Here is a 24,891-nt window from a genome sequence, read left to right on the forward strand (position 1 = left end):
AGACAATAGTGGTATGGTAAATGCTAGACTGTATGGGCTCCTTCCAGGTGTGATGTCAGCTCTGGGGGCGTGTCATACCAGGGGGGGCGTGTTCTGACAGCAAAGGCAGGAAGAGAAGACGCCATTACACGTCTCTGCCGTCTGGTGCAGGGAGAGAAGCCTCCATTACATACTGTCTTAGCTGTCTCTATGGCGCCGGCGTCTGTGAGCAGTGTGGAGTTAGGTCAGCAGCGTCGGTAACAGGCAGGAGGGTTTAGTAACAGGTTGGTGTCTTAGATGTTTGGTTGATGGGGCTGATACTTGGGCTACCTAGTGGGATTTGGGGGCTTACCTGGGAGCTGTTGGGTTCCCGGAGGGGAGGGGGAATTAATACACGCTGGTGGGGTCTGGTTGGGTCGGGGGGTTAATGCATGCTTACGGGCTCTATTTGGGTTCGGGGGGGTGGTGTTAATGCACGCTTTTGGGTAGGGGTTAATGCATGCTTAGGGGTCTGTTTAGGGTCTGGAGGGGTTAATGCTTGTGGGGTCTGCTTGGGCTCCCAGAGGGATTAATGAATGCTTGCAAGGTCTATTTGGGGTCCGGGGGGGTTAATGCATGCTTGTGGGGTCTGGTTGGGGGCTTGGGATATATAATGCATGCTTGTGGGGTCTGGTTGTACTTTGGGGGGGTTCTAATATATGCTTGTGGGGCCTGTTTGGGGGCAGGGGGGATGGGGGTTAATGCACGCTTACGGGTCCGGGGGGGTTAATGCATGCTTGTGGGGTCTGGTTGTACTTCGGGGGGTACTAATGCATGCTTCTGGGGTCTGTTTGGGGCAGGGGGTGGGGGTTAATGCATGCTTACGGGTCTGGTGGGGTCCGGGGAGGGTTAATGCATGCTTGTGGGGTCTGGCTGTACTTTTGGGGGGGGGTTTAATGCATGCTTGTGGAGTATGTTTGGGGCAGGGGGTTAATCCACGCTTACGGGTCTGGTGGGGTCCGGGGGGGGTTAATGCATGCTTGTGGGGTCTGGTTGTACTTCGGGGGGTACTAATGCATGCTTCTGGGGTCTGTTTGGGGCAGGGGTTAATGCACGCTTGTGGGGTCTGTTTAGGGCAGGGGGGTGGGGGTTAATGCACGCTTGTGGGGGTTTGGTTGTACTTGGGGGGGTGGGGGTCTGGTTGTACTTGGGGGGGGGGGGGGTTTACTAATGCATTTTTGTGGGGTCTGGTTGGGGGTGGGGGTTAATGCACGCTTGTGGGGTCTGGTTGTACTTGGGGGGGGTGGGGGTTACTAATGCATTTTTGTGGGGTCTTGTTGTACTTCGGGGGTACTAATGCATGCATGTGAGGTCTGCTTTGGGCTCCCAGGGGGGTTATTGCACGCTTGCAGGGTCTGTTTTGTCAGGGGGGTGGGGGTTAATGCACACTTGTGGGGTCTGCTTGGGCTCCCAGGGGTGTTAAGGCTGGCTTGTGGGGTCTGTTTGGGTCGGGGGGGTTAATGCACGTCTGAGGGGTCTGGTTGGGTCTCCGGGGGGGTGTTAATGCACGCTCCTGGGGTCTGGCTGGGTACAGGGTGTGTTAGTGCACGTTTGTGGTGTCTGGTAGTCCCGGGAGAGAGGGGTTAATGCACGTTTGTGGTGTCTGGTAGTCCTGGGAGAGGGGTTAATGCACGTTTGTGGTGTCTGGTAGTCCCGGGAGAGGGGGGTTGATGATGCACGCTTGTGGTGTCTGGTAGTCCCGGGAGAGGGGGGTTGATGATGCACGCTTGTGGTGTCTGGTAGTCCCGGGAGAGGGGGTTAATGATGCATGCTTGTGGGGTCTGGTTGGGGGTTAATGCACGCTTGTGGGCTCTGGTTGTATTTCGGGGGGGTACTAATGCATGCTTGTGGGGTCTGCTTGGGCTCCCAGGAGGGTTAATGCATGCTTGCCGTGTCTGGTTGGGTCCCGGGGGAGGGGGTGTTAATGCACGCTTGCCGTGTCTGGTTGGGTCCCGGGGGAGGGGGTGTTAATGCACGCTTGCCGTGTCTGGTTGGGTCCCGGGGGAGGGGGTGTTAATGCACGCTTGCCGTGTCTGGTTGGGTCCCGGGGGAGGGGGTGTTAATGCACGCTTGCCGTGTCTGGTTGGGTCCCGGGGGGGTTAATGCACGCTTGCCGTGTCTGGTTGGGTCCTGGGGGGGGGGTTAATGCACGCTTGCCGTGTTTGGTTGTGTCCCGGGGGGGTTAATGCACGCTTGCCGTGTTTGGTTGTGTCCCGGGGGGAGGTTAATGCACACGCAGGGTTGGGTAGTCCTGGGGGGGCGTTAATGCACGATTGTGTGTTCTGTTTGGGTCCCGGGGGGGTTAATGCACGTTTTTGAGGTCTGGTTGGGCTCCCGGGGGATTAATGCACGCTTATGGGTTCTGGTTGGATCTCAGGGGTGGTTAATGTACGCTTGTGGGTTCTGTTTGGATTTCTGGCTGGATTAATGCATGCTTGTGGGGTCTGGGTGGGCTCCTTACTGTGGGGGGGGATTAGTGCACGTTTTTGTGGTTTGGTTGGGCTCCAGGGGGGGTTAATGCATGCTTTTGGGGTCTAGTTGGGCCCTGGGGGGGTTAATGCACGTTTGCGGGGTCTGAGTGGACCCTGCATTAACCCACCCCAGATCCCACAAGCGCGGAGGGTTTAATTCACACTTGTGTGTCTGGTTGGGCTCACGGGGAGGGGGTTAATGCATGCGTTTGTTGTCTGGTGGGCTCCTTGGGGGTCTAATGCAGGGCCCAACCAGACCTCTCAAGCGTGCATTAACCCTTCCCCGGGGCCCTACCAGACCCCACAAGCATGCGTTAATCGACCCCCAGAAGCCCAACCAGACCCCACGAGCTTGCATTATCCCCAGTAGGGCCCCCCGGGGACAAACAGACCCCACAAGCGTGCATTAACTCCTCCTGGTCAGGTTGGGATCTTGGGACGGGGGGATTTAATGCGCAATTGTGGTGTCTTGGGGACTTGATGCTAGGGCAACGGGGCCTGTCTGCATCTGTTGTGACTTGAAAGGGATGGATTGATTTTGGGGTAGGCGCTCGACTGGTAGGGCTTTTTGTTTGGGGAAGAGGTGCCATCTGGTGGGGGTTTATACTTTCGGGGGATGGACATCCGACGGGTTTATGATGGGGAAGCTGGACAACCGATGGGACTTATGCTGGGAGGGGGTGGACGTCCGATGAGGTTTATGCTGGGGAGGGGTCAGGGGTGGACGTCCGATGAGGTTTTATGCGGGGGGTGAATGTCCAATGATGGTTTTATGCTGGGAATGGCATCCAATAGGGGCTTAAGGGGGGTGGACGGCCGATAGGGGCTTAGGCTTAAGGGGGGTGGACGTCCGATTAAGGTTTATGCTGGGGGGGTGGACGTCCTATGGGGGTTTATGCCTGGGTGGACGTCCGATAGGGGTTCATTCTGGGGGTGGACGTCTGATAGGGTTTTATGCTTGGGGGCGTGTGGACGTCGGATGGGGGGCTTATGCTTGGGGGCGTGTGGACGTCGGATGGGGGGGCTTATGCTTGGGGGCGTGTGGACGTCGGATGGGGGGGCTTATGCTTGGGGGCGTGTGGACGTCGGATGGGGGCTTATGCTTGGGGGCATGTAGACGTCGGATGGGGGCTTATGCTTGGGGGCATGTAGACGTCGGATGGGGGCTTATGCTTGGGGGCATGTAGACGTCGGATGGGGGCTTATGCTTGGGGGCGTGTAGACGTCGGATGGGGGCTTATGCTTGGGGGCGTGTAGACGTCGGATGGGGGCTTATGCTTGGGGGCGTGTGGACGTCGGATGGGGGCTTATGCTTGGGGGCGTGTGGACGTCGGATGGGGGCTTATGCTTGGGGGCGTGTGGACGTCCGATGGGGGCTTATGCTTGGGGGCGTGTGGACGTCCGATGGGGGCTTGTGCGCATGGGGGCGTGTGGACGTGCTCATGGGGGCGTGTGGACGTGCGCATGGGGGCGTGTGGACGTGCGCATGGGGGCGTGTGGACGTGCGCATGGGGGCGTGTGGACGTGCGCATGGGGGCGTGTGGACGTGCGCATGGGGGCGTGTGGACGTGCGCATGGGGGCGTGTGGACGTGCGCATGGGGGCGTGTGGACGTGCGCATGGGGGCGTGTGGACGTGCGCATGGGGGCGTGTGGACGTGCGCATGGGGGCGTGTGGACGTGCGCATGGGGGCGTGTGGACGTGCGCATGGGGGCGTGTGGACGTGCGCATGGGGGCGTGTGGGCTTGGGGGCGTGTGGACGTCCGATGGGAGCCTGTGCGCTTGGGGGCGTGTGGACGTGCGCATGGGGGCGTGTGCGCTTGGGGGCGTGTGGACGTCCGATAGGGGGTTTTGCTTGGGGGTGGAGGGTGCATGATGGGGATTTATGCTTGGGGGAAGGGGGCATTTGGGCTTTGATGGGTTTATCCTGTGGGGTCCACTGATTAGTGTGAGGTGGAGGTTTATGATTGGACAGGGGGGGGGGGGGGTTACCCTGTGTGGCCCTCTGGTTGGTGTGCGGGGTGGTTAATGCTTCATTGGGGCACACAAAAAGCTATGTTTGTATGCTGCTTATGCTAGGAGGGAACACTACTAACTGGCATGAAGCTAATCCGTTTTCGCTTAGTGTCAGTAGGAGGCAGACGTGTCCGGACCACCCAGGCTGGTTTCTGCCTTAGGTCTTCATTTTTTTTTATTAATGATTTCCCTTTTTTCTTTCAGATACGGCTTTTAAGGGCGACAGAGTCGAGTTATCACTCTGATCTCCCACCTAGAATTGTCACTACCATATCATCTGTGGTCTACAAGGCAGGGCCCTAACACATCAAGAGTGTTTGCGGTTTTCCGGTGGACAGTCCTTGCCACTAATCCCCTACCCTCTCGCCCCCCAGAGCCAGATAGAGTAGGGAGGGAAGACAAATCCATTACCTGCCAGTTGCCTGAAAGTCTGTGTAAAGGTTAGGATTTGAAATCTTCAGGACAGGTATATCCTACCAGGCAGTGAGGGGGCTCCATTAAAAAAATGAAGGGACAAGACAAATATGTCCTAGTTTTCCCCTGAGCAATATGGACATCTCCTGGGGAAACCTTCCTATTCATGCGGCCTCCACATTTGACAGAGGCTCCTGCGACCCTACTCTTAAAAATCCAGGCTCTTGTCTAGCCTCTGGTGGCTGGGCCACACCACCTGCGCCCTGAACAATCATGCACGCCAACTTTCTAGTGCTTCCTGCCCTCTACCTATCAGGGTAAGAGTACTTTTCTTCTGCAACAGAAGACTAAACTCCTGCTTCCCAAGAGGTGCACAGTCCAATTGTGGTTTCGGAAATGTTCAGTCCAAAAAAGCAACCAACAGGACAACTCCCCTACCCGCCAGGAAAAGAAACATTCCTTCAGGCCCAATCCCCTCCTGGCGTCCACAAACCCATCAGCGCTGGTCTACTACGCCTGGATCTAGCAGACTCCCTTTGGCATGACGGGGCGTTCCCACCTTGGATGTCTCTCAGGGTTGGCTGCCATCGCCTTCACTATTCAAGGCTGGTATTATGATATCTGGTCCTAGACACCGGAAGCAGGCCATGGGGGGGGGCCGAGCCACAGACCCTTCAGTCCTGCCCGCATGCACCAACATCATATTACAGTTGTACAATACATAGAAATGCATTGCATGAAACAAGCAAAATTTTTCAATGCAAAAAAATGCACTTTTATAAAATTAAAGGTTTCTATATATGTAAATGTTATTTAGCCAATATTTCTGTAAGTAAAAGTCTGAGATTTCTGTGGGAAATCTTAATTTGTTCCTCTTAAACTGGTTCTGAATGTAAATAAAACATTGCTCTGATTTAAGTCTCCATGTTGTAATTTAGCCTTTTATTTCATGCATGGACAAGCCCATTGATGCATCTGTGTAAGGCCTCTTTCACACTTCAGTTTTTTGCATCAGTCAAGATCCGCCAAAAGGACTGATGGCGGATCCGTTTTAGTACTGATGCCAACGGATGTCACCCGTCCGTTTTTTTGACGGATCCGACAAATGAAGAATTTTAAAGGAATCGCAGCCTGGAAAAGGAGAGAGAGAGAGATGTTTTTTTTTTTTTGTCCGGCAGCCAGAAAGAATTTCGGGTTAAATGAGTGTCTGGAGGATCCCCCACAGAAAAAAACGTTGCAAGCTCCGTTTTGAAATCTTTGAGGATGGTGACGGACAGGAACTTTTGGCGGATCCGCAAAAAAACGGATGCAACGGACGTCAATCCGTCACAATCCGCCAATAATGGAAGTCAATGGGGAAAAAAACGGATCCTCAAAAGAAAATTGCGGATCCGTTTTTTTTCAATACCTGGCGGATTGTGACTGATTGTAAAAAACTGAAGTGTGAAAGAGGCCTAACACATGGAAGGTACTGTAATAACTGGGTTAGGCTAGTCTCACACCAACATATCTACACGCAGTGCACGGCGCCCCCTCCCGTCATCTACTATCGCACATCGCTGCATGCCATCTGCTCACCCTATCTTGAGCATAGGGTGCGCAGACTGCGCTAGTAGGATTTTGCGTGCGCTGTGCTCTTTTGACGGTGCGCCGAGCGCCCCAAAATGCAACATGGTGCGCTCGGCGCACCGTTAAAAGGGCGCAGCGCACGCAAAATCCTACTAGCACACAGTCTGCGCACCCTATGCTAAAGGTAGGGTGCGCAGATCGCATGCAGTGATGTGCGATAGTAGGAGATGACCGGAGGAGGCGGGGATTAGTGGCGCCGTGCGCTGCATGTAGATACACTAGTGTGAAACTAGCCTTAGACAGGTAAACCACTTTTGAGACAGTAAAGTTCACTTGTACAAGCTGCATAGATGTAAGCCTGCCTTAAGGGAACATGTCACCAGGATTCCCCATAAAAAAACGATACAAACTGGTGTGCATGGAGCGTGTAAGCGCACGTTCACACTGGCCAGTGAACAGAAAAAAAACACAAACATGACTGAATACCCTGCAGTAAATGGCATAGTGGATGAAAATAATATAGGGGATTTAGTTAACACGTTCTTTATTAAAAAAAAAAAAAAAGCCAAAGCCATCCCACCACTTCACTGTGATGTAATTGGGACAGTCCTAACTAATAAAAACCTTACCGCTTTGTCCTGTGACTTGCATGTGGATAAGGACTGAGAAGGATTAGCCCCAAATAGTGGACACAGGAATGGGAAACCACATCAATATATAAAGGGTTTTAATATTAGTTATCACTGTCGCAATTAGGGTCACTGTGAAGTGGTAGGATGGCTTATGGCTTCTGCATTTTTTTTTAAATCGAGCATGTTAACCAAGTACCTTATATTTTCATGCATTATTGCTGTCTACTACAGGGTATTCAATCATTGTTTATGCGCCCCCCCCCCCGTATAAAGTACTACCCCCACCTGTATGTCGCCATATACAGAATCTAGAATGCTGTATATATAGTACGACCACTACCTGTATACCCTCTCTATACAGCATTTTATAAAGCACGTCCACTATCTGAATGCCCTTATATATACACAACATTCTAGAGTGCCAATATGCATAATTTTTTTTTTTTTTTTCTTATTAGATTTGCCCTTGGGGCAGCCCCATCCAATGGGCTTCGCTAGTCTTAATCCGGTGCCTCCTCCTATCCTTCTTTGAGTCGACGACGCGTCCTAAGTCCATCCACACAGTGTCGTCCATCGCGCTTCGGTGCAGACTTCTCTTTGTGCTTTGCAGTACTTTGCTTTGTGATCGGCAGGGCAGAGACGTGTTCCTGCACAGAAGTGTCATGGGGGAGGTTGTGTTGATGTAGGATGCATTATCCACGGGAAAAGGAGGACTGTACTGGAAGAAGAACAGTGACAAACATAATACCAGACCGCCCTGTAGGTGAGTATAAGATGTTCACATTTGCCTCAGACCACACGTGAGGACGTTTCGAGACCGTGCCTCAGACCACACGTGAGGACGTTTCGAGACCGTGCCTCAGACCACACGTGAGGACGTTTCGAGACTACCCGCCAGACATCAGACCACATGGGAGAACATTCCTACGTTGTGCCTGCCATGCCTCAAAGTGGCACAGAAAGCAGAGTAGAAAGTTGGTCATTGTATTTTAACCCCTTCATGACCAAGCCTATTTTGACCTTAATGACCAGGCCATTTTTTGCAATTATGACCAGTGTCCCTTTATGAGGTAATAACTCTGGAACACTTCCAACAGAACCTAGCGGATTCTGAGATTATTTTTTCATGACATATTGGGCTTCATATTAGTGGTAAATTTAGGTCGATAATTTTTGCGTTTATTTGTGATAAAATCAGAAATTTGGCGAAAATTTTGCAAATTTTGAAGTTTTATTCTGTTAAACTAGAGACTTATGTGACACAAAATAGTTACAAAATAACATTTCCCACATGTCTACTTTACATCAGCACAATTTTGGAAACAAATTTTATTTTTTGTTAGGAAGTTAAAAGGGTTAAAAGTTGAACAATGATTTCTCAATTTTACAACAAAATTTACAAAAAAAAAAAATTTTTTTAGGGCCCACCTCACATTTGAAGTCACTTTGAGGGGTCTATGTGGCAGAAAACACCCAAAAGTGACACCATTCTAAAAACTGCACCCCTCAAGCTACACAAAAACTACATTCAGGAAGATTAGTAACTCTTCAGGTGCTTCACAGGAACTAAACCAACGTGGAAGGAAAAAATGGACATATTAATTTTTCCAACAAAAATTTTCTTTTAGCATCAATTTTTTCATTTTCACATGGGCAACAGGATAAAATGGATCCTAAAATTTGTTGGGCAATTTCTCCTGAGTGCACAGATACCTCATATGTGGTCATAAACCACTGTTTCGGTGCATAGAAGGGAAGGAGCGCCATTTGACTTTTTGAATGGAAAATTAGCTCCAATCGTTATTGGACGCCATGTCACGTTTGGAGAGCCCCTGTGTGCCTAAACAGTGAAAACCCCTACAAGTAACACCATTTTGGAAACTAGACCCCTTAAAGAACGTATCTAGATGTCTAGTGAGCACTTTGAAACCCCAAGTGCTTTACAAAAGTTTATAACCAGTGAAAATAAATCTTTTTTTCCTCAAAAATGATTTTTTAGCACGCTATTTTTTATTTTCCTAAGGGTAATAGGAGAAATTAGCCCCCCAAAGTTGTTGTGCAATTTGTCCTGAGTACGCTGATACCCCATATGTTGGGGTAAACCACTGTTTGGGCACACGTCGGGGCCTGGAAGGGGGTGAGCACCGTTTGACTTTTGGAACGCAAAACTGGCTGGAATCAATGGTGGCACCATGGCGTGTTTGGAGACCCCCTGTGATGTGCCTAAACAGTGGAAACCCCTCACTTCTAACTCCAGCCCTAATCCCAATGCACCCCTAACCACAACCCTAATCCCAACCCTAACCACAAGCCTAACCCCAACACACCCCTAACCCTAATTCCAACCCTAATTCTAACACTAATTCCATCCGAAACTCTAGTTGCACCCTAATTCCAACCCTAACCCTAATTTCAACCCTATTTCCAACCCTAACCCTAATGGAAAAATAAAAATATGTTGTTTATTTCATTATATGGGGGTGATAAAGGGGGGGTTTATTTACTTTTTATTTTACTTTGATCGCTGTTAAAGTTTATCACAGTGATCAAAATGAATGAATGAAATCTGCAGCCGCAGATTCTGGTGGGCGCATTGCGAATGCGCCCGCCATTTTCTAAGATGGCGGTGCCCATGATCCGGGACCGCGGCACACCGGGAGCAGCACTCGGAAAGGTACCAGGGGGTGGGAGGGGAGGTGATCGGAAGGCGGGGGGAGCAGATGATGACAGCGGCAGCCGATCGCCGCTGTCATTCAGCGGAGGGGGGCAGATTAACCCCGTTAACCGTGTGGGGGAGTCAGATTGGTGTCTTCAGCCATGTTCGATGCTACTGCAGCATCGGCCATGGCTGGTTTGTAATATTTCATCAAATTTCATTGATGAAATATTACTATCGCTCTGATTGGCTGTTTCACTTTTAACAGCCAATCAGAGCGATCGTAGCCACGTGGGGGCGTATCCACCCCCCCCTGGTGAAGTACAAAGCCCCCTGTATCTGCGGGTCGGGTGACCTTTCATTGACCCCGGGCACCCGACCCGCAGGGAGGCTTTAAATCCATGACACAGCATACAGTCATGTGTTAAAGTTTGGGCACCCCTATTAATGTTAACCTTTTTTCTTTATAACAATTTTGGGTTTTGCAACATCTATTTCAGTTTCATATATCTAATAACTGATGGACTCAGTTATATTTCTGGATTCAAATGAGCTTTATTGTACTAACAGAAAATGTGCAATCTGCATTTTAACAAAATTTGACCGGTGCAAAAGTATGGGCACCTCAACATAAAAGTGACATTAATATTTCGTAGCGCCTCCTTTTGCAAAAATAACAGCCTCTAGTCTCTTGTAGCTATTAATGAGTTCCTGGATGAAGGTATTTGTGACCATTCCTGCTTACAAAACAATTCCAGTTCAGTTAAGTTTGATGGTCGCCGAGCATGGACAGCCCGCTTCAAATCATCCCACAGATGTTCAATGATATTCCGGTCAGGGGACTGGGATGGCCATTCCAGAACATTGTATTTGTTCCTCTGCATGAATGCCTGAGTAGAATTGGAGGAGTGTTTTGGATCATTGTCTTGCTAAAATATCCATCCCCTGCGTAACTTCAACTTCGTCACTGATTCTTGCACATTATTGTCAAGAATCTGCTGATGCTGAGTTGAATCCATTCGACCCTCAACTTTAACAAGATTCCCGGTGCCGGCATTGGCCACACAGCCCCAAAGCATGATGGAACCTCCACCAAATTTTACTGTGGGTAGCAAGTGTTTTTCTTGGAATGCTGTGTTTTTTAGCCTCCATGCATAACGCCTTTTTGTATGACCAAACAACTCAATCTTTCTTTCATCAGTCCACAGGACCTTCTTCCAAAATGTAACTGGCTTGTCCAAATGTGCTTTTGCATACCTCAGGCGACTCTAGTTTGTGGCGTGCTTGCAGAAATGGCTTCTTTCGCATCACTCTGCCATACAGCTTCTCCTTGAGCAAAGTGCGCTGTATTGTTGACCGATGCACAGTGACACCATCTGCAGCAAGATGATGCTGCAGGTCTTTGGAGGTGGTCTGTGGATTGTCCTTGACTGTTCTCACCACTCTTCTCTGCCTTTCTGATATTTTTCTTGGCCTGCCACTTCTGGGCTTAACAAGAACTGTACCTGTGTTCTTCCATTTCCTTGCTATGTTCCTCACAGTGGAAACTGACAGGTTAAATCTCTGAGACAACTTTTTGTATCCTTCCCCTGAAAAGCTATGTTGAATAATCTTTGTTTTCAGATCATTTGAGGAGCCCATGATGCCACTCTTCATAGGAGACTCAAATAGGAGAACTACTTGCAAGTGGCCACCTTAAATACCTTTTCTCATGATTTGATACACCTGGCTATGAAGTTCAAAGCTCATTGAGGTTACAAAACCAATTTAGTGCTTCAGGAAATCAGTAAAAAGTAGTTAGGAGTGTTCAAATCAAGAAAATGATAAGGGTGCCCATACTTTTGCACCGGTCAAATTTTGTTTAAATGCAGATTGCACATTTTCTGTTAGTACAATAAACCTCATTTGAATCCAGAAATATAACTGAGTCCATCAGTTATTAGATATAAGAAACTGAAATAGCTGTTGCAAAAACCAAAATTGTTAAAAAGAAAAAAGTTAACATTAATAGGGGTGCCCAAACTTTAACATATGACTGTATGCGTCATTGGTCGGATTGGCACCAACTTTCATGACGCATACGCTGCCACTGGTCGGGAAGGGGTTAAGTCATTACTTGTAGGTGGTCATTACTGTATATACAGGAGATCTTCATATAAAGATCTGTGTGGCCTGGTAGTGTACAGTGATGTGAAATACTTTTTGCCCACCCCTCCTGGTTTTTTACTCTCTTGCATGTTTGTCATACTTAAATGTTTCAGAGTAACAAACAAATTAAAATATTTGACAGCACAAGTAAACACAAAATTCAATTTGTAAATGAAGGTCTTTATTATTTATTGGGAAGAAAATACAGGGCCCTGTGTGAAAGTTATTGCCTCCTACTTTTTTTTTTAACTGTGGTTTGTCACATCTTCGAAAAGCAAAGTTCAGTTTCCGTAGCCCTACCCAGGCCTGATTACTGCCACACCTATCCTCAATCAAAAAATCACTTAAATAGGACCTGCCTGACAAAGTGAAGTAGACAAAAAGATCCTCAAAAAGTAGACCTCATGCTGCGATCCGAAGAAATGCATGAACAAATGAGATGGAAAGTAATTCAGATCTATCAGTCTGGAGAAGGTTATAAAGCCATTTCTAAAGCTTTGATATTCCAGCGAACCACCGTGAGACCCATTATCCACAAATGGAGAAAACATGGTACAGTGGTGAAACTTCCCAGGAGTGGTCTGGTCATTAAAGTTAAAAAATACTGGGGGGATGAAAAGGTTATTGAAATTGGCATTTTTTAAAGTTTATTTTATATGAAAAAAATATTTTCTTCAACTGTACAATATAGGAACATAGAGATACATAGTACATAGCAATGCATCTCTGTACTTATATCCTCTGCTTCTGAACTCACAACCTGCAGTACAGCTCACTATTAACAAATGTTGCAATATTTTTTCAGTGTGGGCGGGAGATCACTGACAGAGCTGTTACCTGTGGGCATTATTTTTCATGATTTTAATGTTTTGAATAAAGTTTTTAGTTTATTTCTATTTTTTAATGGTGATGCAGAGTTTTTTTTCTCTCTTTATTTATACTCCATTCCGATGTCGTCACTGATACAATTGTGCTCAAAAGTTTACATACCGCCGTAGAACTTTTGCTTTCTTGGCCTTTTTTCAGAGAATATGAATGATAACATCAAAACTTTTTGGTGGTCAGAGTGGTCAGCTTTACCATCTGAGAAAATAAAGAACCTTATCCATAACTACCACAAACGACTTCAAGTAGTCAATTGATATTAGAGGGGGCTATACATGGTATTACAAAAAATGTGGTATGTAAACTATGATCAGGGTGATTTGGATGTTTTGGGTTGTCATAATTAAAAAAAGAGAAAAAACAGTAGTATGACAGTAAATGGCTTCACCCAAACACTAACCATGAGTGGAGAAAACATCAAGACTTTATCATTCATATTCTCTGAAAAAAGGCCAAGAAAGCAATAATGCTGCCAGGCTATGTAAACTTTTGAGCACAACTATACACTTGACAGGCCCATACATTCTGATATCATCACTAATATATACCTGTCAGGGGCTCATACATTCTGTATCTACAATAATATATACCTGACAGGAGCCCGCACAGTCTGTATCTACAATAATATAGACCTGACAGGAGCCTGTAAAGTCTATATCTACAATAATACATACCTGACAGAAGCCCATACAGTCTATATCTACAATAATATATACCTGACAGGAGCCATACAGTCTATATCTACAGTAATATATACCTGACAGGAGCCCATACAGTCTATATCTACAATAATATATACCTGACAGGATCCCATACAGTCTATATCTACAATAATATATACCTGACAGGAGCCATACAGTCTATATCTACAATAATATATACCTGACAGGAGCCCATACAGTCTGTATCTACAATAATATATACCTGATGAGCCCATACAGTCTGTATCTACAATAATATATACCTGACAGGAGCCCATACAGTCTATATCTACAATAATATATGCCTGACAGGAGCCCGTACAGTCTGTATCTACAATAATATATACCTGACAGGGGCCCGTACTGTCTGTATCTACAATAATATAATCCTGACAGGAGCCCGTACAGTCTATATCTACAATAATATATACCTGACAGGAGCCCGTACAGTCTATACAATAATATATACCTGACAGGAGCCTGTACAGGCCATATCTACAATAATATATACCTGACAGGAGCCCGTACAGTCTATATCTACAATAATATATACCTGACAGGAGCCCGTACAGTCTATATCTACAATAATATATACCTGACAGGAGCCCGTACAGTCCATATCTACAATAATATATACCTGACAGGAGCACATACAGTCTGTATCTACAATATTATATATCTGACAGGAGCCCATACAGTCCATATCTACAATAATATATACCTGACAGGAGCCCGTACTGTCTATCTACAATAATATAAACCTGACAGGAGCCCATACAGTCTATATCTACAATAATATATACCTGACAGGAGCCCGTACAGTCTATATCTACAATAACATATACCTGACAGGAGCCCGTACAGTCTATATCTACAATAATATATACCTGACAGGAGCCTGTACAGTCTGTATCTACAATAATATATACCTGACAGGAGCCCGTACTGTCTGTATCTACAATAATATACACCTGACAGGAGCCCGTACAGTCTATATCTACAATAATATATACCTGACAGGAGCACATACAGTTTATATCTAAAATAATATATACCTGACAGGAGCCCGTACAGTCTGTATCTACAATAATATACACCTGACAGGAGCCCGTACAGTCTATATCTACAATAATATATACCTGACAGGAGCACATACAGTTTATATCTAAAATAATATATACCTGACAGGAGCCCGTACTGTCTGTATCTACAATAATATAAACCTGACAGGAGCCCGTACTGTCTGTATCTACAATAATATAAACCTGACAGGAGCCCGTACAGTCCATATCTACAATAATATATACCTGACAGGAGCCCATACAGTCCATATCTACAATAATATATACCTGACAGGAGCCCGTACAGTCTGTATCTACAATAATATATACCTGACAGGAGCCCATACAGTCTATATCAACAATAATATATGCCTGAGAGGAGCCCATACAGTCTACACTCACTGGCCACTTTATTAGGTACACCTGTCCAACTGTGTGTTAAGACTTAATTTCTAATCAGCCAATCACATGGCGGCAACTCAGTGCATTTAGGCATGTAGACATGGTCAAGACAATCTCCTGCAGTTCAAACCGAGCATCAGTATGGGGAAGAAAGGTGATTTGAGTGCCTTTGAACGTGGCATGATTGTTGGTGCCAGAAGGGCTGGTCTGAGTATTTCAGAAACTGCTGATCTACTGGGATTTTCACGCACAACCATCTCTAGGGTTTACAGAGAATGGTCCGAAAAAGAAAAAAAATCCAGTGAGCGGCAGTTCTGTGGCCGGAAATGCCATGTTGATGCCAGAGGTCAGAGGAGAATGGGCAGACTGGTTCGAGCTGATAGAAAGGCAACAGTGACTCAAATTGCCACCCGTTACAACCAAGGTAGGCAGAAGAGCATCTCTGAACGCACAGTGCGTCGAACTTTGAGGCAGATGGGCTACAGCAGCAGAAGACCACACTGGGTACCACTCCTCTCAGCTAAGAACAGGAAACTGAGGCTAAAATTTGCACAAGCTCATCGAAATTGGACAGTAGAAGATTGGAAAAACGTTGCCTGGTCTGATGAGTCTCGATTTCTGCTGCGACATTCGGATGGTAGGGTCAGAATTTGGCGTAAACAACATGAAAGCATGGATCCATCCTGCCTTGTATCAACGGTTCAGGCTGGTGGTGGTGGTGTCATGGTGTGGGGAATTTTTTCTGGGCACTCTTTGGGCCCCTTGGTACCAATTGAGCATCGTTGCAACGCCACAGCCTACCTGAGTATTGTTGCTGACCATGTCCATCCCTTTATGACCACAATGTACCCAACATCTGATGGCTACTTTCAGCAGGATAATGCGCCATGTCATAAAGCTCGAATCATCTCAGATTGGTTTCTTGAACATGACAATGAGTTTACTGTACTCAAATGGCCTCCTCAGTCACCAGATCTCAATCCAATAGAGCATCTTTGGGATGTGGTGGAACGGGAGATTCGCATCAGGGATGTGCAGCCAACAAATCTGCGCCAACTGTGTGATGCCATCATGTCAATATGGTCCAAAATCTCTGAGGAATGCTTCCAGCACCTTGTTGAATCTCTGCCACGAAGAATTGAGGCAGTTCTGAAGGCAAAAGGGGGTCCAACCCCTTACTAGCATGGTGTACCTAATAAAGTGGCCAGTGAGTGTATATCTACAATAACATTTACCTGACAGGAGCCATGCAGTCTGTATCTACAATAATATATACCTGACAGGACCCCTTACAGTCTATATCTACAATAATATATACCTGACAGGAGCACATACAGTTTATATCTAAAATAATATATACCTGACAGGAGCACGTACAGTTTATATCTACAATAATATATACCTGACAGGAGCCCATACAGTCTGTATCTACAATAATATGTACCTGATAGGAGCCCGTACAGTCTATATCTACAATAATATATACTTGACAGGAGCCCATACAGTCCATATCTACAATAATATATACCTGACAGGAGCCCGTACAGTCTGTATCTACAATAATATATACCTGACAGGAGCCCGTACAGTCTGTATCTACAATAATATATACCTGACAGGAGCCCGTACAGTCTGTATCTACAATAATATATACCTGACAGGAGCCCGTACAGTCTATATCAACAATAATATATGCCTGAGAGGAGCCCATACAGTCTATATCTACAATAACATTTACCTGACAGGAGCCATGCAGTCTATATCTACAATAATATATACAGTCATATGTAAAAGTTTGGGCACCCCTATTAATGTTAACCTTTTTTCTTTATAACAATTTTGGTTTTTGCAACAGGTATTTCAGTTTCATATATCTAATAACTGATGGACTCAGTTATATTTCTGGATTCAAATGAGGTTTATTGTACTAACAGAAAATGTGCAATCTGCATTTAAACAAAATTTGACTGGTGCAAAAGTATGGGCACCCTTATCGTTTTCTTGATTTGAACACTCCTAACTACTTTTTACTGACTTCCTGAAGCACTAAATTGGTTTTGTAACCTCATTGAGCTTTGAACTTCATAGCCAGGTGTATCAAATCATGAGAAAAGGTATTTAAAGTGGCCACTTGCAAGTAGTTCTCCTATTTGATTCTCCTATGAAGAGTGGCATCATGGGCTCCTCAAAACAACTCTCAAATGATCTGAAAACAAAGATTATTCAACATAGCTTTTCAGGGGAAGGATACAAAAAGTTGTCTCAGAGATTTATCCTGTCAGTTTCCACTGTGAGGAACATAGTAAGGAAATGGAAGAACACAGGTACAGTTCTTGTTAAGCCCAGAAGTGGCAGGCCAAGAAAAATATCAGAAAGGCAGAGAAGAAGAATGGTAAGAACAGTCAAGGACAATCCACAGACCACCTCCAAAGACCTGCAGCAGCATCTTGCTGCAGATGGTGTCACTGTGCATCAGTCAACAATACAGCGCATGCATAACGCCTTTTTGTATGACCAAACAACTCAATCTTTGTTTCATCAGTCCACAGGACCTTCTTCCAAAATGTAACTGGCTTGTCCCAATGTGCTTTTGCATACCTCAGGCGACTCTGTTTGTGGCGTGCTTGCAGAAACGGCTTCTTTCGCATCACTCTCCCATACAGCTTCTCCTTGTGCAAAGTGCGCTGTATTGTTGACCGATGCACAGTGACACCATCTGCAGCAAGATGATGCTGCAGGTCTTTGGAGGTGGTCTGTGGATTGTCCTTGACTGTTCTCACCATTCTTCTTCTCTGCCTTTCTGATATTTTTCTTGGCCTGCCACTTCTGGGCTTAACAAGAACTGTACCTGTGTTCTTCCATTTCCTTACTATGTTCCTCACAGTGGAAACTGACAGGATAAATCTCTGAGACAACTTTTTGTATCCTTCCCCTGAAAAGCTATGTTGAATAATCTTTGTTTTCAGATCATTTGAGAGTTGTTTTGAGGAGCCCATGATGCCACTCTTCATAGGAGAATCAAATAGGAGAACTACTTGCAAGTGGCCACTTTAAATACCTTTTCTCATGATTTGATACACCTGGCTATGAAGTTCAAAGCTCAATGAGGTTACAAAACCAATTTTGTGCTTCAGGAAGTCAGTAAAAATTAGTTAGGAATGTTCATATCAAGAAAATGATAAGGGTGCCCATACTTTTGCACCGGTCAAATTTTGTTTAAATGCAGATTGCACATTTTCTGTTAGTACAATAAACCTCATTTGAATCCAGAAATATAACTGAGTCCATCAGTTATTAGATATATGAAACTGAAATACCTGTTGCAAAAACTAAAATTGTTATAAAGAAAAAAGGTTAACATTAATAGGGGTGCCCAAACTTTTACATATGACTGTACCTGACAAGAGCCCGTACTGTCTATATCTACAATAATATATACCTGACAAGAGCCCGTACTGTCTATATCTACAATAATATATACCTGACAGGAGCCCGTACAGTCTGTATCTACAATAATATATACCTGACAGGAGCCCGTACAGTCTGTATCTACAATAATATATACCTGACAGGAGCCCGTACAGTCTATATCTACAATAATATATACCTGATAGGAGCCCGTACAGTCTATATCTACAATAATATATACCTGATAGGAGCCCGTACAGTCTATATCTACAGTAATATATACCTGGATAGAGCCCATACAGTCTAGCATCTTCAGTAGTGAGCCGGCTAGACTGTATGGGCTGCAGTCAGGCACCTGGAAGGAGCCCATACAGTATAGCACCTTCAGTAGTGAGCCGGCTAGACTGTATGGGCTGCAGTTAGGACCTGGAAGGAGCCTATATATTCGGCTGGCATTAATAATTTATACCTTGAAGGCACACATACATTCTAGTGTCATGTATGGGCTGCAGTCAGGGCCAGGCAGCAGCCCATAATGTCTGCTATCTTCAAGAAAATATACCTGGAAGGAGCCCATACAGTCTAGCATCTTCAGTAGTGAGCTGGCTAAACTGTATGGGCTGCAGTCAGGACCTGGAAGGAGCCCATACAGTCTAGCATCTTCAGTAGTGAGCCGGCTAGACTGTATGGGCTGCAGTCAGGAACCTGGAAGGAGCCCATACAGTCTAGCATCTTCAGTAGTGAGCCGGCTAGACTGTATGGGCTGCAGTCAGGACCTGGAAGGAGCCCATACAGTCTAGCATCTTCAGTAGTGAGCCGGCTAGACTGTATGGGCTGCAGTCAGGACCTGGAAGGAGCCCATACAGTCTAGCATCTTCACCAGTGAGCCGGCTAGACTGTATGGGCTGCAGTCAGGCACCTGGAAGGAGCCCATACAGTCTAGCATCTTCAGTAGTGAGCTGGCTAGACTGTATGGGCTGCAGTCAGGACCTGAAAGGAGCCCATACAGTCTAGCATCTTCAGTAGTGAGCCGGCTAGACTGTATGAGCTGCAGTCAGGACCTGGAAGGAGCCCATACAGTCTAGCATCTTCATCAGTGAGCCAGCTAGACTGTATGGGCTGCAGTCAGGCACCTGGAAGGAGCCCATACAGTCTAGCATCTTCAGTAGTGAGCCGGCTAGACTGTATGGGCTGCAGTCAGGACCTGGAAGGAGCCCATACAGTCTAGCATCTTCAGTAGTGAGCCAGCTAGACTGTATGGGCTGCAGTCAGGACCTGGAAGGAGCCCATACAGTCTAGCATCTTCAGTAGTGAGCCGGCTAGACTGTATTTGCTGCAGTCAGGCACCTGGAAGGAGCCCATACAGTCTAGCATCTTCACCAGTGAGCCGGCTAGACTGTATGGGCTGCAGTCAGGCACCTGGAAGGAGCCCATACAGTCTAGCATCTTTAGTAGTGAGCCGGCTAGACTGTATGGGCTGCAGTCAGGACCTGGAAGGAGCCCATACAGTCTAGCATCTTCAGTAGTGAGCCGGCTAGACTGTATTGGCTGCAGTCAGGCACCTGGAAGGAGCCCATACAGTCTAGCATCTTCACCAGTGAGCCGGCTAGACTGTATGGGCTGCAGTCAGGCACCTGGAAGGAGCCCATACAGTCTAGCATCTTCACCAGTGAGTCGGCTAGACTGTATGGGCTGCAGTCAGGACCTGGAAGGAGCCCATACAGTCTAGCATCTTCAGTAGTGAGCCGGCTAGACTGTATGGGCTGCAGTTAGGACCTGGAAGGAGCCCATACAGTCTAGCATCTTCACCAGTGAGCCGGCTAGACTGTATGGGCTGCAGTTAGGCCTTGGAAGGAGCCCATACAGTCTAGGCTCAACCATAGTGGTATCCCCGCGCATTGCCCCACTTCTCACCAGTTCCTGTAGGCTCCTTGCGATGTCTTCCACACATGGTGATGAGGTGAACATCTCCAGCCAGTACTCCACCCTGCCCATCTTCATCTGCCCAGGCAGAACTAGTAACTACTGATGAATGATGGCCGCCTCATAGCCCCTGACTTATAGGGGGCGGGACTGTAATGACACGTGTGAGGGGAAGGCCGTCCTGTCACATCTCTGCATAATGGCTTCCTGCACCACTACGCCCAATATAATATTGGCTGACAGCGCAGGGAAATATACACAGCCCCCTAAACTAATAACTGGCTCACTAATTCATTAACGTGTTAGGGTATGTGCACACACTGCAGATTCACCTGCGTTTTTTTTCCTGCGGAACCGCAGGTAAAACCGCAGGTAAAGTGACCTGCGGTTTTTCCTGCGGTTTTGCCCTGCGGTTTGACACCTGGACAATGGAATAGGTGGCAAACCGCAGCAGAATCCGCAGAAACAATTGACATGCTGCGGAAAAAAACCCGCAGCTTTTCCACAGGTAAAAAACCGCAGCGTGAGCACTGCGGTTTTTAAAACCCATAGGCTAACATGGTAAAGTACCATGTCTGCGGAACTGCTGCAGTTCTGCAGGGCCAAAACCGCAGCGTGTGCACATACCCTTATTCTCACATTCTTTAATGGGTAAATTGCAAAGTATTTGTAAAAATCAAGCAACTTTGCAAATTGCTTCTTATAAAAGGGATTTTCTGAGCAGCACAATAAAAATTAGCGTTGAGAAAAGCGACAGAGAATCTAGAGGGGACATGACCCAAGTGTACAAATTACTGTCATGTGTCCACTCACTGGTGCTGGAAATACAAGAGACTGGTGGCAGCGTGCACATTGTCACCACTCCTCAGTCTGTGTTCACACACAAAGTGACTGCAGACTTTTCTTATTAGGCCGGGGTCACACTTGCAGGAAAGCACGAGTATCGCGTCTCAATGCCCAGCACTGCCGCTGGCACTCGAGACCGGAGTGTGCGGCTGCATGTATTTCTATGAAGCTGAGCGCTCCGGTCCCGAGTGCCAGCCGCAGTGCCGGGTATTGAGACGCGAGACTCGTGCGAGTTTCTCACAAGTGTAACCCCGGCCTTACTCTACAAATCCCTTTGCCGATACAACCATTTTCTGGTTTTGTGGGTTGTTTTTTTTGGACCTTTCATCCAATTAATATAATTTATTATTTTTCCATCCACATAGCCGTATGAAGACTTGTTTTTTTACAGTATTTTTTTTATGTGAATGACCCCAGTCATTTGACCAGAGATTGCATTGGAATTCAGGGAAAAAATCCAAGTGCAATGAAAATGCAAAAATAAATGTGCACAATTCCAACATTGAGTTTAAGGTTTAGTTTTTCCAGCTTTCATGTTGCGGTAAAAATAACCTTATAATCCATGTCAGCACGATTACAGCAATACCAAACTTCCCCATTTTTTTATTATTTTAGTAGTTGAAACAAAAATTCAGAAATTTGTACAAAAAATATAACTTTTTTTGTTTGTGTCACCATTTTTCGAGACCTGTCATCTTTCCATTTTTCAGTCGATGGAGTTGTGGGAGGCCTTGTTTTTTGCATGGCGAGCTAATACAATTTAATACCATTTTGAGATTAAAACGTTTTGATCTGTTCTCATTGCATTTGTTTGCGGAGTAGCGTGGACCAATAAAAGGCAATCCTGGTGCATCAATCTTTTGTTCTCTTTACACATTTACCATTGGGATAATTCATTTTATATTTTGATAGACCTGACTGTTATGGATGCAACGATACCACATATGTGCATTTTTTAACCCCTTTCCGACATCGGGCGTAATAGTACGCCGATGTCGGTCTCCCTCCCTTTGATGTGGGCTCCAGCGCTGAGCCCAGATCTTTTCTGGCACATGCCAGCTGTTTTGAACAGCTCACATGTGCCTCTAACAGCCACGGGTGGAATCGCGATTTGTTATGATTAGGTAACCGAGGTAGATAGCAGGTGAATAGTCTAGGTAACCAGATAACCAGAGAGGTTGGTAGCTTAGTGGATTGCAGACCCCTAAACTGACGACACATCTAGAATTAGCCGTGGGATGTACCTACGATGCCCTAGACGCCTCGGCACAGCCAAAGAATTAACTAAGCCTCAAGAGAGAAATGGGAAAGCTAAACTGCCCCGCAGTAGAACCCCAAAGGAATAGATAGCCCCCGGACATATATTGCCGGTGAGACAAGTTGAGGCACAAAACACAGGCCAAAAATAGAGTAAGCAAATGATGGGGCCCAAACTGTCTAGATAGAACAGGACAGAAAAGGATACTGTCTGCAATCACGTAAAAAACCCTAAGAAAAATCCAACACGTCTGATATGCAAAAATACTGAGGCCACATGACCTCTCCCCCACTAAATCAGAACTCTGGTGTGAACTGGACGCAAAACAAAGATACTGAAACAACGGGATTAGAGATACAGAAAAGGCTGACACAAGCTGTGGCATATGAAACAGAGTCCAGCACAGGTCCCAACAGGGAACCCGGCTGAACTCACACCAGCAGAGCAAAAATAAGAGAACAGCAAAAATAAATCAAAATGCAAAAAGATTCAAGCAGACAAATAACTTATCTGAAAGATGCAGGACGGAGCAGGAGGCAAGCAGACTTCCAAAATGCTCAGGAAGCAAACCAAATCACCGGCAACAACTGCGGGAAGGTTGCTCACTTAAATCTCTCCAGTCTGTAGCACCTAACCTCCAATCATCATCCTCAGGTGATTGACTTCTGTCAGCCAGACCAGCTCCATTACCAGCAGCAACCACCAGAGGGAGCCCACACTCAGAAGCCAGGTCAAAGGTGTTCACAACAGCAATCCACCCGTGGCTGTTAACCCATTAAATGCCGCTGTCAATCTCTGACAGAGGAATTTAACTTGTGCTTACCGATGGGTTGACATGAAAACCAGAGGTCTCCAGCAGACCTCTATGGTTGTCACTGCTGGATTGCCATGAGCACCACCAGTATGTAGCAGAACCGATCGGATTATGGCAGCTTCTAGTCTCCCATAGAGACTATTGAAGCATGCTAAAAGTTAAAAAAAAAACCTGTTTTAAAAATATTAAAAATGTAAGAATAAATAAATGTTTAAATTCCCCCCCCATTCGCCACATTCAAAATAATAAAGCAATTAAAGAAATCAAACATACACATACTGCATTTGGTATCACCACATTCAGAATCACCCAATCTATCGATCTAAAGAATTAACCCAATCACTAAACAGCATAGCGAGAAAAAAAAGTCAAAACGCCAGAATTACATTTTTTTGGTCGCCGCAACATTGCATTAAAATGCAATAACGTGCGATCAAAACATCGTATCTGCACCAAAATGGTATTATTAAAAACATCAGCTTGGCACGCAAATAATAAGCCCTCATCCAACCAGAGATCACAAAAAATGGAGATGCTATGCTTATCTGAAAATGGCACATTTTTTTTTTTTTAAATTTGCCCGTTTTCCAGTACACGATATGTTAAAGCCAATTCTGTCATTCAAAAATACAACTCGTCCCACAAAAAACAAGCCCTCACATGGCCATTTTGACCAAAAAAAATTAGAACGTTATGGCTCTGGAAAGCATGGAAGCAAGTAGTCATGAGCTAACGTGTTCACTACTACTCGGTACTAGCCCGAGTATCACTGTACTCGGTGTACTCGGCGAGCACCGAGCATTTCCAGGATTGCACGGCGGGAACTCGGGTCTCCACCCAGTTTTTTTGGCGGACTTTACAGAACCAATCATGATGCAGGGATTGTGTCTGCTAGGCAATGAAAAGCCGCAGCCATCTTTGATGTGGTCATGCAGTGATTGGCTGGCCGCACAGCATCATCAGGGGTATTAGAGACCGGACGCTGCCCTGCTCGCCACATTCAGCTCCGGATTGAGATATTGTAGGTAGAGCTGCTGCCTTGATAGGGTCAGAATTGGGGATTTATTAGTGAGTGTGGGGTCTACCATCCTAAACAACTCAAATCCAGCTAAACCAACAGTCCTTCTAAGGACTAATTCCGGAATATATAGGTTCCAGTGTTAGGCAGGCAGAGTAGTGTACGTCACTGTATACACATCAGTGCAAGGCCTGCACTCACTGTATGTGTGTATATACATATCATTGCATATATCAAGAGGGTCCTGTGTTCTGGTGCTGCTGCTGGTACCTGTGGGATATATTGACCGTATATACCTAGCCCCAGGGGTAATTGGCTTTGAAAATTTTTGGGGTCAGGGCTAATAGAGCTTTTTTTATTGCAAAGCAAAGCCAGATCATTTTCCTAGCATAGCATGAAAATCCAGCAATTTTAAAGGGGTCCCAAACATCCCATTTGAGTGTGCAGAGAAATATTTATTTTTTTATGTGGTGTGATTGAGTTTTTTTTTTTTTTGAGTGTCTTAAACAATTTCTTAACACTATTTTGCTGAACCCCTCCAAAAATACAGACAGGCCACATATTTTACAGTGCGGTATATCTGTGACACGCCACATCCATCCGTCTGCTAAAAATGATGATCTTTTTAGCCCTAAATTCATTTGGCTGTCTG

The 24,891-nt window shown here is 46.0% G+C and overlaps 1 long non-coding RNA gene across 1 annotated transcript; it reads left to right on the plus strand.

Moving 5' to 3' along the window:
- Positions 1-15: 15 nt before the first annotated feature.
- On the plus strand, positions 16-5,841 carry LOC141047653 (uncharacterized). The gene is made up of 2 exons (XR_012219868.1): positions 16-263; positions 4,709-5,841. It is a non-coding gene; the product is annotated as an uncharacterized lncRNA (long non-coding RNA).
- Positions 5,842-24,891: the final 19,050 nt, after the last annotated feature.

The sequence above is a fragment of the Dendrobates tinctorius genome, unplaced genomic scaffold, assembly GCF_039654945.1.
Source record: "Dendrobates tinctorius isolate UK_male_01 unplaced genomic scaffold, ASM3965494v1 ptg000129l, whole genome shotgun sequence".
NCBI classification, from domain to species: Eukaryota; Metazoa; Chordata; class Amphibia; order Anura; family Dendrobatidae; genus Dendrobates; species Dendrobates tinctorius.